This window comes from Grammomys surdaster, unplaced genomic scaffold (genome assembly GCF_004785775.1).
Source record: "Grammomys surdaster isolate TR1022 unplaced genomic scaffold, NIH_TR_1.0 184, whole genome shotgun sequence".
Classification (NCBI taxonomy): domain Eukaryota; kingdom Metazoa; phylum Chordata; class Mammalia; order Rodentia; family Muridae; genus Grammomys; species Grammomys surdaster.
This window is the reverse complement of record NW_021604629.1, coordinates 1,571,876-1,578,025: the sequence shown is the minus strand read 5'-3', so window position 1 is coordinate 1,578,025 and position 6,150 is coordinate 1,571,876. Positions and strand designations below refer to the sequence as shown.

The 6,150-nt window shown below is 38.7% G+C and overlaps 1 pseudogene; it reads right to left on the bottom strand.

Moving 5' to 3' along the window:
* Positions 1 to 4,805: 4,805 nt before the first annotated feature.
* LOC114621681 lies at positions 4,806 to 5,736 on the bottom strand (annotated as a pseudogene).
* Between the last annotated feature and the right edge of the window lie 414 nt (positions 5,737 to 6,150).

Genomic DNA, 6,150 nt, shown 5'->3' with positions numbered 1-6,150 from the left:
AAAGGTAGAAAAGTATTGGAATTCTATTCTGAATGGGATGGGATGTATTAAAATATTTCAATCGGAGTAACCTATTATGAAAATGTTTAAAATATCATGTGTTATACAAACAACTTGTCTCATGAACCTTACAAGCTATAATAACTACCAGCTTGGAAAGACATGCCTACTATTGCTATTGCCAGGAGTCATATAAGAAAAGCCAAAAACTAGTAGGTGATCTTCCTGAGCTGGTTTTGCCATGGACTGTAAAGCTATGACAGATTTGATCCTTTAGGTAAGGCTGATAAAATTACATCTGAGGAAATATTCCTCCTATTAATATGCTTTTCCTTTTATTAAATATATATAACAATATTTAGGTAACAGCCTACTTTTTTGAGCAAGTTTCTGCAGAATAATGAAGATGTACTATCTTATAGTGATGTTATATAGACAAACAAATAATTTCTTAATATTTAATTATGATTGTATAAGAATTTCAAAAATTGTATTAGTAATTTTTAAGCTTTTTTAAATAATGGGACTGTTATTAAATCCTCTCTGATAATTAAAACTCAATGATCCTAATCTCCTGGGTGGAAGAACTCCTGGGACTCAGGCTACCTCTGGGAACTGGAAATTCTTCTGCTCTGGGTGCAGTGGTTCCTCTAGGATGGCTCAGGATACGATGTCTCCACAAGTGCAAAACAGCTAAGTGTCTGCTGCTCTGAGTGCAGTGACTCCAGTAGGATGTCTCAGGATTCAGTATCTCCACAAGAGCAGACCAGCTATGTGTCTGCTCTAGCCAAATGGACCAGGTAGGGGTAGAAGGGAAGTGAAATTCCAGAGGGGTGGGGTTTGGGTAGCTGGTGGGTCCTGAGCATCCCTGGCTCCCAGATGTAACTCTGGGGCATAGGAAGTGAGATGGGGTTCTTACCCACTGCTCTGAGTGGAGTCGCTCCTCTAGGATGGTTCAGGATTCAATATCTCCACAGGAGTAGACCAGCTATGTGTCTGCCTCAGCCAAAAGGACCAGGCAGGGGCAGAAGGGAACAGAGACAGGCAGGAAGATCAATGGAATAGAATTGAAGACCCAGAAATGAACCCACACACCTATGGTCACTTGATCTTTGACAAAGGAGCTAAAACTGTCCAGTGGAAAAAGGACAACACTTTCAACAAATGGTGCTGGTTCAACTGGAGGACAATATGTAGAAGAATGAAAATTGATCCATTCTTATCTCCTTATACAAAGCTAAAGTCTAAATGGATAAAGGGCCTCCACAAAAACCCAGATACACTGAAACTAATAGAAGAGAAGGTGGGGAAGAGCCTCGAATATTTGGGCACAGGGGGAAAGTTCCTGAACAGAACACCAATGGCATATGCTTTAAGATCAAGAATTGACAAATGGAACTTCATAAAATCACAAAGTTTCTATCAATAGGACAAAATGACAACCAACAAATTGGGAAAAGATCTTTACCAATCCTACATCTGATAGAGGGCTAATATCCAATATACACAAAGAACTGAAGAAAATAGACTCCAGACAACCAAATAACCCTATTAAAAAAATGAGATATAGAGCTTAACAAAGAATTTTGAATGGAAGAAACTCGAATGGCTGTGAAGCACCTAAAGAAATGTTCAGTATCCTTAGTCGTCAGGGAAATGCAAATCAAGACAACCCTGAGATTCCATCTCACACCAGTCAGAATGACTAAGATTAAAAACGCAGGTGATAGTAGGTGCTGGTGAGAGTATGGAGATAGAGGAATACTCCTCCATTGTTGGTTGGACTGCAAGATGGTGCAACCACTTTGAAAATCAGTGTGGCGGTTCCTCAGAAAGTTGGACATAGCATTACCTGAGGATCCAGCTATACCACTCCTAGGCATATACCCAGAAGATGCTCTAACATATAACAAGGACATATGCTCAACTATGTTCATAGTAGCCTTATTTATAATAACCAGAAGCTGGAAAGAACCCAGATGTCCTTCAACTGAGGAATGGATACAAAAAATGTGGTACATTTACACAATGGAGTATTACTCAGCTATTAAAAACAATGAATTCGAGAATTCCTAGGTAAATGGATGGAACTAGAAAATATCATCTTGAGTGAGGTAAGCCAATCACAAAAGAACACACATGGTATTCACTCACTGATTATTGGACATTAGTCCAGAATCTTGAAATACCCAAGATGCAACTCAGAGGCCTCATGAAGCTCATGAAGAAGGAATACCAAGGGGGGGTGCTTCAGTCCTTCTTAGAAGGAGCAACAAAATACTCAAGGGAGCAAATATGGAGACAAAGTGAGGGACAGAAACTGAAGGAGGGGCCATCTGAAGACCATTCCTCCTGAGTATCCATCCCATGTGCAGTCACCAAAAGTAGATGCTGATGTGGAAGTCAGGAAGTGCATGCTGATGAGTCTGATATAGATGTCTCCTTAGAGGTCTGCAAGAGTCTGACATATTCAGAGGCAGATGCTCACAGCTAGCCATTGAACTGATCATGGGGTTCCCAATGGAGGAGTTATAGTGAAGACTGTTGGAGCTGAAAGGGTTTGCAGCCCCATGAGGAGAGCAACAATACAAACCAACCAGAGCTCCCAGAGTCTAAACCACCAGCCTGGGAGCACTTAGGGAGGGACCCATGGGTTCATCTATATATGTAAGGGTCGAGGGCCCTGCTGGCCATAGGTGGGAGAAGAAATCCTTGGTCTCATGAAGGCTGGACACCCCAGGGGGTGGGAATTTGATGGTAGGGAGGTGAGAGTGGGGGTGTAGGTAGGGGTACATGCGCAGAGAAGCAGGAGGAGGGGTGAGGGGATAGGGGGTTCCTGGGTGGGTGGGGGATGGGGTAAGGGGATAACATATAAAATGTAAATAAAACATCCAAGAAAAAAAAAGAAATGGAGGAAAATATTGGAAGATCAAATGATCTCCCAGGATCATGGATAGGTAGAATTAACATTGTAAAAATGACCTTCTTTAAAAAAACAACAAACAAACAAACAAACAAAAAAACACCTCAATTAGAACTCTGACAGTCTTCAAGTATCATGAGTTAATTGTGTCTGAGATAGAAAGCAGGGATTTACACCTAGAGCACATTCTAAGAGTTTGTAAAACAATTAATCAAAGGGCATAAAGGAACTAACAATTTAATGTAAGTACAAGGAAAAAGATAAAAAATTGACTGGGTTTATCAATATGAAATTTCAATGACAACTTGGTTGTAGACTTTAGCTCTCCATGAACCTGTAGAGTTAGTGACAAATAGTAAATATTTAGCCAGGTAATTACTCTTAATGAATATGCACGTAAACATCTCTGTTGTAAACTTCTTATTCAATTTATGATTTGACTTTATGTGCAAACTTGTGGTAAACTTTTTACCATGGGAATCATATATTCTGAAATATGTATACATGCTGAGAACAAAGAGATTTCAGAGAACTTTCTAGAGAGCAAGAGAAGAACCTTTTAAGAGGAGGAATTTTGGGGGGAACTTTTTAGAGAGCACAAATATTGAAGAATGTTTTAGATATGGAACTTTTCAAAGTGCTCTTTTTTATTTTTCCCTTCTTTCACTAGCAGTCTGGGAGTTAGAGCCAGTGAATTTCCTGCAGAGAAGGGGCATAGAGTACTTTATTTAATCTTCTAATGTTAGGCTATACATATTACTTACCTAGAAGGTTTTCAACCTTCAGAATGAACAAACATGTTTTTAGGAGTTTTTAGAATTTATTAGTAAGCATTCACTATAGTTAGAGAGCTAGAAGGTCTGAGACCACCAGTCTATAAAACTCCATCTAGAGATCATCAGTCATTAAAGCTACATCTACATCCGAATCTGTGTCCCAATTCAAATCATTCCAGGCTGGGCAGGCTCTCAGTATGCTATACTGACAAAAATCTTATAGGAGTAACCAACCACTTTCTGACTGAATCTAACTAGCTCCAGAAGTGAAACCCGTTCCTCATACCACTTTCCATGCCAGACTTGTGCTACAAAGATTAAATGCCCTAGCAAAGAATCTACCATCATTTTATTACTAAATGGAAATAGTGCTAAACCACTTTGAAATTACTTGTCATGATACCAGCAGATTAGCATATTTTCCAAACTACATTAGAGAATTGTTGTTTTGCTCATTAATTTGCAGATAATTAGAGACTGTTGAAGATAAAGCTCTAAATGGGACACACATTTCACTCCCCTCTACTCTACAAGCAAAGCAGTCATTATAAAGGAATAGGTAAAAGATTACAAGAGATAGAGGGAGTGAATGATTGCACAGACATTTTTCAATGACAACAAAGAAACCATTAAACAGACACAAAAAAATGGTAACAGATATGAACTCATGTGTCAGTGTATCTGAGCTCAAACCATACAAAAGCCCAACATGGAATCCGGAGAAGAAATTGACAATATTTGCCAGGAGAAGGAAACTCAATTGTCTTTAAGGAATTGTCCTTGCCTATACACCAGAGTATACAAAGGCAACACAAGTATTAACTAACGAAGAGAACATGGAGTTGGAGAGGGAGGTACAGGATTAAGATGAGTTAGGGAGATGGGGAAAATAATGCAAACACTTTGTATAAAATTCTCTAAGACAGATTTGAAAATACAAAACCAGGAAATACAATAAAAAATTGTTATATAGTTATACATCCTCGGAGGAAAGTGAGATGAGGAGAAAAGAGTAGTAAAAGACTAATAACCAAATCTGGATGGTAGTCATATGGGTCTTGCATGATATCTAGTATTATTTTAATGTTATAAAACAACAGATTATTTTAAGAAAGTGTTTTCTTACCAAGCTGTCTCTTCATAGCATCCTTAATCTCATTATTTCTGAGGGGATTCAACATGGGGATCACCACCATGTAGAATACAGATACCACTTTGTTCTGGTTAGTAGAGTAGCTGGACTTGGGCATCACATAAATAAATGTGATGGTTCCATAAAACAGAGTGACTGCAGTGAGGTGGGAGGTGCAGGTGGAGAAGGCCTTCTGTCTACCCTCAGTGGAGCGCATCTTTAGGATGGTAATAAGGATATAGGAATAGGAGATAGCTATGACAAACACTGTAAACATAGTAACTGAGTCAGCAGAAAATGAAACAAGAACTACAGAGATACTGACATCAGAACAGGACAGCTCAGCTAAAGGAGTAAAATCACAGAAAAAATGTTCAACTCTATTTGAGCCACAGAATAGAAAAGAAAAAAGGAAACAATAGCAAAGGAAGCATTAAGAAGACCCCTATATAAGATCCCACAACCAACTGGACACAGACTTGTGTGGACATTTTGGTGGAATAAAGCAGTGGGTTGAAGATTGCCATGAAACGATCATAAGCCATGGCAGCCAGAAGGAAACATTCAATTGACCCAAAGAGATCACCTAAGCTGAGCTGTATGCCACATCCAAGATAGGAGATGGTGTTTCTCTCCACCAAAAAGTTGAGAAGCATATTTGGTGTGACAGAAGATGAAATACCTATGTCAACAGAACCTAAATGGCTGAGAAAAAAGTACATGGGATGATGGAGCTGGGAAGAGACTCTGATGAGAAGGATGGTGCTGAGGTTCCCAGACACAGTCACCAGGTAGATGCACAGGATGATGGTGAAGAGGACAACTCTAAGGACTGGGTTATCTGTTAATCCCAATAAAATGAACTCTGTCACTGCAGTGTGGTTCCCATCCTCCTGGAAAGCCATGGGATAATGTAGCTGCTGCCAGATTAAGGCTGTGATAGATATAAGACAGAAAGTGATTTATAAAAAGTTCACTTAAGTTTTTTAATACAGACATGGAGAACATTACAAGCTAATATATTATTTTACAAATTGAACCATCAATGGATGTTTCACTTAGAGTTTTCATTGTTTATTTGTGTAAAATGAAGCCTTGAAATTTCTTTAAGAAAAAATGCTAGAAATATGTCATAAAATATATGTGACTTTTATTTACATTTATTTATTAAAAAACACACTTAATTGTCATTAAAGATGTAGATACAAAATTATTAGTCTTTTTCTGGTGAGGTTGCTTTTCATCTAAAGGTTCTCATCACCAAGAATGACACCTCACAGCCAGAATTCAATTACTGGAACTCAGATGGTGGGAGGAGA